The sequence below is a fragment of the Nipponia nippon genome, unplaced genomic scaffold (genome assembly GCF_047370975.1).
Source record: "Nipponia nippon isolate SJK-2023a ecotype South Korea unplaced genomic scaffold, ASM4737097v1 scaffold_3, whole genome shotgun sequence".
Classification (NCBI taxonomy): domain Eukaryota; kingdom Metazoa; phylum Chordata; class Aves; order Pelecaniformes; family Threskiornithidae; genus Nipponia; species Nipponia nippon.
This window is the reverse complement of record NW_028262347.1, coordinates 4797176-4811248: the sequence shown is the minus strand read 5'-3', so window position 1 is coordinate 4811248 and position 14073 is coordinate 4797176. Positions and strand designations below refer to the sequence as shown.

General features: G+C 45.7%; 1 protein-coding gene across 1 annotated transcript in view; it reads left to right on the top strand.

Moving 5' to 3' along the window:
- The first annotated feature begins 4117 nt into the window (after positions 1-4117).
- Positions 4118-14073, top strand: part of PRKCQ (protein kinase C theta) — a 66603-nt gene continuing 56647 nt past the window's right edge. The window contains exon 1 of the mRNA XM_087766628.1: positions 4118-4403. The gene's annotated coding sequence lies outside the window, so the exon portion shown is untranslated. The remainder of the gene's footprint in view (positions 4404-14073) is intronic.

The window sequence follows — 14073 nt, the reverse complement described above, 5'->3', positions numbered from 1 at the left end:
GTGAAGGGGTATTGCTTTCAGACAAGTAACGGAGGACTATTCTCCAGGAAAGGAGACAAGCTTTTAATCACAAATGACTTTGTATTTTTCTAGCAATTTCAAAGCACCACACCTCTCATGCAGTGTCAACTAGAGCGTGTGGTCACGCACCATGAACCTTTTGGCTATGGAGCTGGCTGGTGAGGTTTTCACATGTTCCCACCCCTCTGCCACCCACCCCACCTCTTCCCCACCACTGTTGTGTTCACTCAGCCCTTCTTGTGGCCATGCACTGTGAAAATTATGCCTGTTACAAGCAAAGGGCAACCCTTCTTTTTTTTTTTTTTTTTTTTCAGTTTTGCTTTGCTTGTTTTTCTTAAATCCAGAACCGTTTTGCTGCTCTGGCTGAGAGCACAGTGGGCCATCAGTTGAGTCAGCAAAGTGAGGAAGCCATAACCTGGGGTGGGGAGGCAGGACACAGGCAGGAGGAAAGCAGAGTGTGGGAACCATCATGTGAGGGCAGGCAGTGGCTTTGTCTCCCTCAACCTGTTCCCTGAAATGCATTTTATGAATTTGCTTAAATTGATTATTTTGAATGCCACCAGCTCATGGCTGCCAACAAACCATAGTATCGAGCCCAAAATGACTGAATAGCGACTGAGAAAAAGCTTCAAACCTTTATAAAATCACAGCTGAGCAAGCTTTATGGACTGGGAACACATTTTGCATCGTATGTTCGGTTGGTCCATGGTATGAGACTGACAAATCTTGGAGGGTTCTGCAACACCACCAGTGATAAGACGAGCACCACAGTTGATTTATTTCTCTTTATAGCTTGAAAGGGACAATACATAATCTCCAGTTGAGGAGTTCCAAGAAAGTAAAATCAGACTGGACCCTGTAGAAAGATTGTCCCATAATTACTCAACCTTTTCTGGTGAAGCCTGGGAGATATGCACCATCGCACAGTATTTTGCAGGTGGTTTGATTTGCTCACTGCATTTCCTGTCCTCTTCTGCGGAGGCCGGGGAGCTCCCGAGCTGGAAGTGTGTAACAGCCGAGAGGACAGACATCTCTTGGGAATGCGTGGTTTGGGGACTGTCAGACCAGCTGTAGAGTAGAAGGGATGAAGTGACCTCTCTGGTCCTTTTCAAGCCCTTTTTTTATGACTGCTAGAAGAGACTGAAATGTAAACTTCGTGTTAACATGCAGTGCACACTTTGAGCAGAAATGGAATATTTAGGGAGGAAAATAAAAAAAAAAAACAAGACCAGTTTTAGTGTTATTTTAGCATTGAAAATTACCTAACCTACTATATTTTCTTCTTTATTTTTCAAGCTCATTGAGTCATTAACTGAGTTTCAATTAGTTCAAAGCAAAGGCAAAGAGGAATATTTTACCTTCTTTCGCAACAGTTATTAAATGTGTTCCTTAGTTATTTTTTCCCCACGCCTCCTTTACATTAACAATAAACTGCAAATAATCATCCTTAAAAAACAAACAACAGAGACCAAATATTTTGAGAATGAAACTCTTCAGAAAGGCCCATTGCCCAGGCAAAATGCTCAATCAGTTTAATTTTTTTTTTTTTCTTACTGAAAATGTGGGTGGTTTTCAAATACAGGAAAGAAAACACCACGGCTTGTGGTGATATTTTCCACCAGAAAGATGCAGCTTTAAGGGCTTTTGGTTTCCAAATACCTACACCCACAGGAGTGGCCTCGTCTGTTGTAGAAGGCAAAGCCTGATTAGTTGTACAAGTCAAGTTAAATGACAATAATAATGTACAGCAGTTGATACGTGTTTCAGTGGAAGCTCTGTGTCAGCTGGGTAATTAATATGGCAGCTGCCTCCCGGACTACAGCGCTGTCGGTTTTAAATATGCAAAAGGCTGCTGCGAAAACGAAGGGGAAAATCTGTTCTTCGTGTCCCCCGTGATTAGGACAAGAAGTGGGTTTAAATCACAGCAAGGAAAGTTTAGGTTACACATTAAGGGAATGCTTCCCGGCAGTGAAGGACAGCTTCGGGACAGGCTGCTGTGGGCAGGCGTGGAGCTGTCACCGGAGGTCTAGAGGGACAAGATGAGTGAATGCTCCCTTAGAAAGGGCACTTGTGGATTTTTCCTTGGGGCAGGGTCTGGAAGATGTCCAGCCAAGGATTTTTCCTGCTCTGAGACCTTGTTGTTGCACAGCCAAATGTTTTGCTGGGAGAGGACGCAAGCTGAAATGTTTTTCTGCCCCTATGTTAGAGTTAAGTGGCCCGATGCACTGTTTTGCGCGTGATATCCAGAAACTAATCCTGAGCCTAAATATCTTCAGATCTGAAACATTTCCTATAGTCAAAGGGATCCTCATGTAACCGGCTGCTGTGTTGTGCTGCGTTCCCCAAGTGGGATCCGGTATATATGTGGGGGTAATAGCAATGGAGTCAGCAAACGGAGGAGAGACCATGGGGCTGCACCGCAGCTGGGAACACGCCACTACAACGCCCCAAGCTTGCCCTCATCCAGTCTAAGCGCAGGCAGATACAATGGCCCTCCAACCATCACATTCCTGTGCAAGTTGTAGCAACAGCATTAGCAACCAGTGGAGCTGAAAACTTAAGCTTGGGATGGGAATACATGGGATTTTAATTATCTGTAGCTCACCTTCACTTGGGGTGAAAGAACCTCTTCTGCATGCTTGCAGTATCAACATCACACCCCACCCAATATAATGCACTCTGATGCAGACAGGAAGGATGGATATGTAAGTTAATGGTGTGTGAGCAATTAAAATGCAAAATCATCTGGCTCATGAAATGTCTTTTTCTCTCCTGTTGGTAACAGGAATATGTATTATACTCAGCTCAACTTGTTCCAGAAAATAGGAGAGAACTACTCATTAAAAGCAATTAATTTCCCCTGATTTCCAAAAGCCCAGCAGCCTTTCCCTTTGCCTTCCCTTGCCTTGCATCCCCTTTCTTTATTTTAAGGCTTACTTTACATTTTAGGAATCAGCAGCAAGGGAAAAATAATCACAACAGTATTCAAAGAACCCTCCCAGCCTTTTCAAAGTGATCACTTACAGGTCCTAAAATGTGTAAACACCTCATTTGGGTGATTTCAGACAAAACATCTCCTTTACAGGTCCGGCAGGTGGCATGTTCTGCACCTCTAATGGTGTGTTGGCCTTTTAGGGAAACACCATTTGAGATTCTTCACCAGAGCGTTAAGACCCAGAGAAGGTACCTGAACATGGCCTCATGTCTTCTGTGGGTACGTCAGGGGTGTGAAGGACATCTGTAGGTCTCCTTGCTATAGCTATAAATCCTATTTGTTTGACTGTTAACGGCCACAAAGCCCACTAGTCTCACAGGGCTGGTGTGCTCCTGCAGGATGTGGGGATTCTGCAGGGTCTTCTGCAAACCCCTTTGTCCCCCAGATTTCTGGGGTTTCCTTTCCTTCTTGTTGCTCCTCTCTTAGGTTCCCGGGCCAGTTTCCTCCTCCAGATCCACCTGTCCACAACCCCCAGCATGACACCTAATCTTACAGCAGAGGAGGAAGCCACAGGACTGGTGGAGCTGAGCAGGTCCCAGGGAAAACCCACCTCTGACACCCTCAGTCTCTGAAAGGGGTGCACCAAACAGGTACCGCTGTGGCCTTCTTTCATACAACAACCTAGTCCAAGGTTGGGCCTGCCTGGAGGAGAGATGTTTGAAACACCCATGGTGAAGAACGTAACACGATGGGACGGATGAAGGAGGAAAGACTTCCCCGTTGACTTCCCCTCTGCACCCCTCAGCAAACCCCCCCTGCTAGCCACGACAAGGCTCTGCAGCCTGAAAAAAATCAGGTTGTCCTAATTATTTCATTTTTTTCGGTGAGCTTTTCTTTGCAGCCATGGTTTCCCTGTCTGCAAAAGGGGGTTCTGTGCGCGCAGCCCCACAGCGAGGTCTCTTGCAGGGCTGGACACGATGCTCGCCTCCCAGCCAGTACCAAGCACCCGGGGATCGGGCCCTTTTTGGGGGCAAACACAGGAGGAGGCCGGGGGGCCCGGGGGAGGGGAGGGGGACGCGGCGGGGCGCGGAGCGGGGTGGTGCCGAGGAGGAGGAGGAGGAGGAGGAAGAGGCGGCGAGGGCAGCCCCGGCGGTGGCGGCGGGCGGGGGCGGCTGCGGCGGGCAGCGCTGCGCGGAGCCGAGCCGGGCTGAGCCGAGCCGGGCTGTACCGGGCGGAGCCTAGCAGAGCCGGGCTGAACTGGGCTCAAGCCGAGCTGAGCCGCGCCGAGTTAAACCAGGCTGCGCCGAGCCGAACTGAACCAGGCTACACTGAGCCGAGCTTGAGCTGAACCGAAGCAGGCTGTGCCGAAGCGAGCTGAGCCGAGCTGAACTGAGCCGAACCGGGCTAATCCGAGCCGAGCTCAGCCAAGCTGCAGTGCGGGCAGCAGGTAGTGACTGCGGAGCGGTGCGGAGCGGTGCGGAGCGAAGGGCGGCGGGGGCTGCGCGGGGGGATGCGCCGGGGGCTGGTGGGGATGTGCCGGGGGCTACCGGCGATGTGCCAGGGGCTAGTGGGGATGCTCCGGGGGCTGGTGGGGATGTGCCTGGGGCTATTGGGGATGTGCCGGGGGCCGGTGGGGATGTGCTGGGGGCCGGTGGGGAGCGGTGAGACCCCCGGGCGCAGGCGGGGCGCAGGGCAGGGCGGTGGGCACAAACCGTGCGCAGGGCAGGAGGGAGAAGCTGTGGCCAGAGGAGCAACAACAAAAAAGTTTTGGGCCACTGTTTGGTGCCGTTGGCATTTCATTTTAACCTGGGGCGCTGCTCAGGACGCTCTGCTTCAGCTATCAGTTCTTGTTCTGTTACGGGATTTTAAAGCTGTCAACTTGATATTTAGCCCAAGAGTTAGAGTTCCTTTTTTATTTTCTTTCTTCTTAAATAGTTTAAATTACTTTCAGGTTCTATACCTGATGTCTTTGGCGAGTGTTTGTGGTTTCATAATCACATTTTCCTGCCTTTAAAAAGTGTTTTCTCCCATGTGCCTTCATGCAATACAAAGAAGAGGGGAAAATGAGAAAAACAATGAAAACCAACTCTAACCAAAGTGTTATTCAATACAGTAAACAAACGGGGGAAAATATAGAGGGAAAATACTTTCCCCTGCTAGGTTCTGTGATGTTTTGTAGGTGTTTCTTGGTTACAGCAGTATGTAATAAGACAGCCAGATAGAAATCTAGTTTTAGAGGTGATATTGTGTCTCAGTAGCAGGGTATATCATTTTCGGATCCAGTTTGTAATATTCTACAAACTAGCGCTGTGATAAGTTTGAAAGCAGATTTGAGCGGTAAAGAGAAATGAACTGTCTCCATCCCTCCTCCGCTGCGTAGTGTTGTGAGCTGCATTTCCTTTTGAAGGAGGGGACTCGAAAACCCAGCCTGACTGCTCGGTCTTGAGACCTGGGTTATGTTCCCTGCATGCACATTGAATGCTAATGTAGTTAAACTCTTGGGTGTAATTGGATCCTTTTTAATTGTAACTACAAGGCAACTAACTAACTTCTGGGCTGTACTTTTCTCTAGTCTCCGGTAGTGTGATACTTTGCAGGGGCAGAAAGCTTTTTATGGGCTCTTTTTTTAATTTCCACCAATGAAACAACAGTAGCAAAGAAAATGACTTCAGCAGCTGAAAGCCACTCAATTGAGTCATGCTAATAGCAGATTATTTAGTAGGGTTACTAGGGCAGGAAGAGATAAAGTGTCACTGAACTTACTATTAAAAAAAAAAGGCGGGGGGAGGGAGAAGCAGAACTATTTGCAGTGAATAGGGCAATGTTCTGACTTTTGTGTTTTTGAAAAGCCAAATCCTTGAGGTCCTGGACCTGTAGTTTTTATATTTCTTTTTTTATCCTTCTTTTTGATTGAAGATAGGGCTCCACATCCCAACTGGGGCCACCAGGCATTTTTGAGTTTCTAGGGAATGTGCTTTAGGAGCTGAGTTGAGGGTCCGGCACGGAGCACCTGCTCCAAGGAGGATCCTGTCCCACCTGGTTGCGGTGGAGCAGGGCTGCATTCAGCTGGAGGTATCAGATGGCCTCCTAAGACAGCTGCTTTCCTGGAGCTCACAGACCTGCCAAGCTGCCGTTGGCTGAACACCTGACATCAGAGTTGGATCTGCATCCCAATGTGGGCTCTGGGTTGTTGCCTCTCTCTCTTTTTTGGTGTCTAGGCTGGACACAAGACTTTGACGTCCACCAGCCTTCACTTGCCAAAGCTCCCTGAGCCATGCTGAACCCCTCATTTTCCTCGTGTGACTTTTTGGCCAGCCCCTATGAGGACACAGGATGAATGAAGCAAGTAACTCTCAGCCTGTGCAGAGGTGTCTGACTTGAAAGACTCCCTGCTTTGAGATGATGCCACAGTTGCACTGGCAAAGGCAATGCAGAGTTTAGTTAGACATTCTCCTCATTTCTACACGTCCTTTGGGATTTTTTTCAAAGCCCTATCAAAGATTCAGATCCCCCTCCTGAACCTCCATCCTGCATCTCAGCAGCCCCCCTGTGTCCGGGCTGTTTTTGTAATCGCACTGCTACACTGGGTAAAACTTTTCATTTTTTTTCACACCAAGAAGAGCTTGGAGCAGAGGGTTATTACACTGTCAGGGTGGAGCTAACTAATTTTTTTTTTCTGCCTCAAATGTGTTTCCTTCCAAAGAAAATCACTCAGTTGACTCTCAGAGCTTCTCACAGATGCAGTGTGTGCCTCATCATCATGTCAGAGGTGGAGGGTCTCAAAGGAAGGGCTTAGAGGGGGAGATGAGGAAGGAGGGATGGAGGGAAGGAAAGCCCCAGCAGCTTAGCTTCCCAGCATGAGAAGTTTTTATTTTTCCTCCTTAGGATCTTTTCCAGGTTAGTCTCTGTATATCCTCCCACTTTGTTCTGAAGAAGGAGATATGGTGAATATAACTTCGGATGGCAACTTTTTGTTTTTTTCTCTTATTGTCTGGGTTTAATTGCAAAGAGCTCTGCAGCAGCCCAGGAAGGAGGTAAAGTACTAACCACCTACCAGGGCTTTGTCAGGAGGGCTGCTCTATAGGAGCTGGGCTTGGCTTTTTACTTATATGTTTGTGGATCTAAGTTAAAACACTTCACTGCAAATTCTGCTGTTGTTTCCCATTTTGCTGAAGCCAGGATTTGTGTAAACAGAATGTTGTTCTTTGCCTAAGCTTCAAAAAAGTGATTATCAAAATAGAAAAGGAAGAGAAAGTCAATACAGTAGTATGAACATCCAAAACCTGTATGTGTGAAATTGTCTATGGGACTAACCAGAGCCTTGATCCTGTAATCACAGGTATCTACAGCTTAGTGTGCATGCACGGTTCCCTCACAGGGTTACTCACCTGCTATCTGCCTGTTCTCACGTAGAAATGTTCACCAGATCATGTTTGTGATTGACACCAGAAGGCAGTCTGTGTTAGCCTGCAAGCTCACCATGACAGTTTGTTTCCATTCCGTGGTGGTGGTGTCTGTTTGCCTGCACTTGCATCCTAACCAGACCATCTGACTCCTGGTTGTAGGCCTGGCTGGAAGGAAAACATTGGCAAAGGCAGTGTAAACTGCAAACCTTTCTCTGTAGCCAATTGCAAAGTGCTTTTTGTACCCTTGCTTGTTTGTGTTAATTTTGTGATTTATCAGGCTTGTTGGAGATTTTTAATTTGTCACCACCAACCAGATGACATCCAGCAGTAAAGATAACGTTTATTAACTTTGAAGATGTGTGTGGAATGAACCCGCATTGCTTTTCAAATTACGCACAGCTGTTTCAGCAACGGATAATTCCTCTGGTTTGTATCGTACCTTGTAGCAACACCATTGCTTTGGAGCAGCTTGCTGGGGCAGAATGGTGCCATCCCATTTTAGGATATTTTTAGTTCCACCTACGTGTAAGAATCCTTTCCTGTGTTTGCTCCTTTTGAGCAGAAACGCTGCATGGAAGAAGTGTACAGTTGTATAGGATGTACCCAGGGCGGGATGAAAAGAAAATGGTGCAGCTTTCACATAGCTGTACCTTGTGTCTCTCACCCCAGTGCCATGTGTGTGGTGCGGATGTAGGGTTCAGTTATCTCTAAAGTGAATTTCTTGATATTTATCTGAGTCATAAAGATCCCTGAGATTAACAGATGATAAGCTCTACATAACATTTTTCTGGTTTTTGTGAATGGTCATTTCCACATCACATTCGACCTGTTTTGGGCTGGCTTGCTTCTCAGTAATCAGCTGCCTCAATTATTATGTCTTCTAATTTGCTTGGCATTCATTCAAAAGAAGTGTAACCCCTTTTCTTTATCATTGTCAAGTACAAATGTCCCACTATCTCCAGGAGATACAACAATATAGTCAGAGCGTATACATAGGAAATACCAACCCTAAAAGACAAAAAAATTTCCAGTTGATAAACAAGTGAGAACAGGGACATTATGCATCTTGTGGCCATCTCTGTATCGTACTCAGTCTGATTCTGTTGCTCCTGCGACTTCTGTTAACGTCTACTGAAGTTGCCGTTTCATCAGGGAAGTGAAGGGAGTCTTAATGCTGAGACCAGTTTAGGGCATCCTCACCCTACCAGGTCAATGGGGAGAGAAGGGCTGGTGGGTACAGCTCATCACGTGAGCACTTTGTGCTGTGTCCTCTGCAATGCTTTTCCTTCATCATCAAGTGTTTTAACCGGCAAGTGTCCGACTGACACTCTGTCACTAAGCTGTCAAGGACCTGACCTGCATGTCAGTCTGGACCTGGCTATAAAACGGGGTAAAACCTGCACACTTTGCATAAAGATTATGGTGAAAGTAGCTCCGAACTGAATGAGAGGTGCTTGCAGACAAAAAGAGGCATCTCAGCAAGCAGAACAATACTGAAAACCTCAGGATATCCACAAACCAAGCTATGAACTTCACTGAGCAGTGTTACTTGGGCTGTGTGTAGACTTCAAACAAAACAGAACAGAAAAGATCATTCTGTCGCCCCAGCCTAGGGCACCCTTGCCCTTCCATCAGGAGATGACGCCACTTCTCCAGGGGCAGAAGAGACTCTTTATGGAGAAACTGTATCTTTCATGGCATAATTTTTTTATTTGTATCTCATCAGTAATGCCTGCTGAATACCCAAGTTTAGAAAAAGAAAAAAGCCCTGCATCTTATCCCCACTGATTACCAACTGGAAAAACAGAAAAAGCAATTATAAGAAGTGTCTTTTTTTTTCATGAGAAATATGTATGAGCTTACCAAAGTATCGCTGCATTGAAATCATCTCTTAGCATAGACAAGGCACCTACAATGATGAAAAATTCAGACAGCTTTCATCCAGGGTTGCCAGACCATGAACAGGTAAAGGAAAGAATTTGATGTGACTCCAAAGACAGATGCCTATAGGAGATGGTTGGAACATCTTCCATGATATGTAAAGGAATTCAAAGGCGGCAATAAAAATGTTTCTGTACTTAGCCCATTATAGTTATCAGCAAACATGACAGTAGAAGTACTGTTTCCATAATTACGGCTGCCCTGACCAGGAGCTGAGGATGAGATAGCGCACGAACGCATAAAAAAAGTTGATCCTAAGGAGTTTACAATGTATATAGGAATGAGTTATAGCAAAGGTAGCAAAAGCATTGTACATATGGAAGTTGAAATGGTGAAAGAAAGAGATGGAAAGAAGGAGGAATTCTTGCAACCTTGTGTGTTGCAAGATCATAGCTCTTCATGGGCATAGTGATCAGGTAAGGTGTTAGAGGAGCAGGGTCTAAGCTGGAAGCTTCAGGGTTACAGATTCTGTTGTGTTTAGAGGACAAGAGAAATAAAGGTGATTTACTTTCCAAGACACAGAAAATTCTCTTTTTTTTTTTTTTAATTCTTTAGTGGAAATATTTTCATCCACAACAAAAATGTTTTGATTCTGAATGCTGTTATTTTGTGTCATAGGAATTTAGTTAGAGATGGTACATGCTTCTCCATTCAGTTGATTTCCTGGAGCTTCTAAGATGCACTGTGACCTCTTTATGTGGTGCAGAAAGGTGTTGGCTCCATCCCCAGTGTCCATGACAATAGTGTTCATGGAAGATGTGGGCCTGTGGATAAACCAGGTTGACAGAAAAAAATGAGGATATGGGGGAACCTTATCTATAGTTTCCATGAAGCATTATGATAGGTTGACTGAATCAAAACATTTCAGACTTTGCAACTCAGTTTCCTAGAGCAAAAACCCAGCTTTTCTCCAGAAAATATTTATCTTTATTTAGTTGAAAAAGTGGCTCTGTATCAAGTATGTTTGACAGAATTTTCTATGGCAACAGAAAACACCAGCTTACCACCTGCTGCTCATGGAGGGCTTTATCATTTAAAAAGACAGGAAAATGACCTTTAAAACTGGTTTGAAAAGGTCATTCCAGGTGCTGGGGGTACTATGGGAGAAGATGTGAGCATGCCTGCAGAAGTGGATCACTGAGTAGAGGAGGTAGGGTAGACCTCAGACTTTTGACAGCAATCTGGGGCAGGAAAAACCCTGTGTAGACAGACAATCTAAGAAGGCGGCACTGGTTACAATGAGGTGAGTAAAAGATAGATAGGTACACGGTGAGAGGGTGAGAGGTGGGTGTGGGGCTGGGGGCGGCTAGTATCTTCCTCTCTAGTGCAGAAGGGTAAAGGTTTAAGCTAGAGATTCACCTGCATTTAGGTCTAGCACATTGTAAGAAAGTGCTCTTCAGTTTTCTTGAAGTTTTGGCTCTTTCCTTGGCTTCATTAGCCTCATTCCTGGGCATGAGGATTCATGCTTACACACCTCGCCAGAACAGCTAAGACAAGAGCATCCTTATTCCTCGCTCCTTGTAAGAAAGAAAGAGACACCTCCAGAAAATGTGCCTGGGACAGACTGAGCTAATTACCTCCTGTTAGGTGATATCCAAGGCATAAGAACTTTCTGTTTGTTGCTTCTTTATGGAAAGAAGGCCATGTAGCCCCAGAACCAGAGCAGAGTCCCTCAAACTCTGCAATAATGCAAGCGTGCCTTTTCCTCAAACTTTCACCTTATGGGCAATAGGGAGCCACTGTTTACTTTCAGGGTGGAAGGTGAGGTCTCAAGAGATCCAGGTCAACTTAGTGAACCCAAATATGCATCTTAGGTAGCCCAAAACAAGTCCCAGTCCAAATTAAAGCAACAATGCCTGGTCACGTTCCCACAGTGATATTTCTTTTCCTTGCTGGCACATCTTTGGTGTTAAGCAAAGGATTGGGACCTGCTGCCGACTCTTTCCTGCTGGGCAGGACGTATAGCTCCACCTGATAGCTGGTGTGAGCCACTGGATGTGCTTCTGAAAGCAAGCGTATCTTGTTCTTTACTGCGTGTCCGGAGTTACTGGCTATGCTAATAAAATAACAGGGCCGAGCACTGTGCTACAGTCAGCAAGACCATTTAAGTGTCAGCGCAGTCCAGCGTCCGGTTGTGGCAGACTGCTGGTTGAACAGCACCCTGGAAGGCACACTTTGAGCAACAGCATATGATAGGGACTGTTCCCCGTAGGCAGGATGGATGAGGATCTTTCAAAGAAGGGAGATACACCTAAGGGACAGATTTTCTCTTGCTCTTGGGACCAGAGAAGGTATCTTGGTCCACTTGATGTAGGACATGTGTGTCCATGCACTGCTGACCCCAACAGTACTGATTTCAGTTCACAAGATCAAAATGCCTACTTTGGGTTTAGTAGGACCTTCATGACCTAGAATCACTTATAGCATATGTGCCAGTCACAGGACAGAAAGGAGATATACCCTTGCCGTCAGGAAGGGATGTAGCCAGAAAAGAGCAATGAACCTAATGAATTGTCCTTGCGTGCTGCATATAGCAAGTTTTAGACCTCAGCAGAGAAGGTGAGAGGAAACGGCTCTCCTTGGTCACCAGCATGGACCTGCTCCTCACTGCTATGTCTGGGCCAAGTGTTGTGGACTAAATCACAGCCTTAAAAAGTCATCTATGAGGGCATAGACTCCTCTGGACTCCTCTGTTTCTTACCTCGATAAGTATGAGGCATTTGAAAGATCCAGTAACAGTACAGCAGACAACTTATAACCCAAACAATAGCTCTAAGTCAAACACAGATTCCTCCTCTGTCGTCACATCTGGATATTTCATTGCAGAGCAGTCACCCCCCACCAGGCCAGGAAATGCAATTCTCCCTTCATATGCCATTGCACCACATTTTCTGGAAAAGCAAGTAAACCCAGTCCATCCCAATAAGCAGAACGGCTGTCACACCACTCCAAATGCACGCATTTGCTGAGAGTGTGGATTTAATGTAGCTCATCTCAGGGATGCAGGGATCAACGGTGAAAGAGGATGTGTTCTCAAAGCAGACTGGCTGTAGGGCTTTGGCTGACTCGTCATTTTGTGAAGTTATTCTGGTGTTTTGTGGGAAAAGAACCCCTCTAACAAATGTACTCATAACTTTGGACTGACAGTAAGGTTTCCTTGGGTTTGTTAGGTGTATACTTTGTCCCTTTCTTTTCCTCATTGATGCATAACTCAACACTTTGGACCCAGTTCTGTGCTTGGGACCAAACACGCAGCAGTAGTAGCCTCACTGTGAGCTCAATGTCTCTGTCTGAGAGACCAAATTTAACCAGTAAGCTAAATAAACTGCCCAGGTATGTGGCCTTAATTTTTATTTTTTAATTAAAAAAAAAAAGGAGAGAGAAATGCTAGTGGCAGCAGGTTTATCTGCAAACACACACGTGTAAGGCTGGAGTAACTTTCCTGAAATGTGCAGCTTTGTTGCAGCTTTGCCTTGGCACAAATGAAGTACTAATTCAGCTTGGCCTTTTAATGACCCCGTGATTTTGTAAATAGCAGATAACAATCTACAGGGATACTCAGGAACTACACAGCCAGCAACAGGACGGCTGTCACATTAATGAAGAGGCCAAGCTTTGGCGTCATCTAGCACCGTAAATCCCCATGAACCTCACTCCAGACTTCTGCAAGTGCATTGGGAGCAGAAACGTAACTTCTGTTTTGTTTCAAAACTAAACTTGCATATGATTAGTTTTTCACTTGGATTCAAGCCTTTTCTTCTGAGGAGGTTTTTGATGTGGTCATTTGATTTTGCTGTGGAGTTTCTATGTGCTGGTGAGCCTGCTCCTCTTCTGATGTAAATCAGCAGTACAAGTCAGGAATAGCTGCGGTGGGGGAAGAATCAGTCTGAGTGAAAGAGGAGGCATTTGGGGCCTGATATGTTGAGAACAGAAAGAGCAGCTGAGGCTTATAGAGATTTGTTCTGGTTTGTGAATGGGATTTAGGCAAGGTCGTACCCTACTTATCCACGGAAACCAGAGAGACAAATGCTGATGTGGGAGTCACCGTTATTTGTCTTGAAGGACTGTGCACATGTTGAGAGCTGAATTTACCGAGGTTTTCCCCTCCCACCCTTGCAGTAACACTTGCTATTTATGTTTTGATTTATAACCTTGGTGAAATAGTAAAGAACATGCATCCTCCGGCTTCCGTTTTCAGCTCCCCTGTCCCCTCCTTCCCCTTGTACAAGGGGAGGGTGTTTGTCAGGACAACTACAGATGTTGTTATTAAAACATTTGAGCAAATGAGATAGAGAAGGTCTCTTGAAAACAGCTTTGTGTCTCCCTGTCCTCTCTTGTCAAAGCAAGGTGGTTATCTGTAATGTATTTTGTAGTGAAATTGGAAAGGACGGGGCTTTTACCAAATCTCATAATTAGAAAATTCAGTTATACAGCTTATGTCAGTTTTTCCAGTTCACAGTTATTAACATTGTCCTTCTGCCTTATTTATAGACCAGATTCAAACCCCATAGAAAGTTAAATAAGGGTTTCCGTGAGTTTTGGTGCAGAGTCTGTTGCACTTAGGCAAAGCCATCATTGTGTCTTCAGCTCTGCAATACATGTGTTAGTTCATTTGGGTCTCAATGCAGACAAAGATGCATAAGCTGACCTCTGAATTTGCTTAACTGCTGGCAGGTGAGACACCACAGCTGGGAGCCATCCCCTCTTGTCTCAGAAGCCTAAATGCCAGCCAGACATCTCCACCTGAACTAGCCGCGTGGTCTCTGGTGG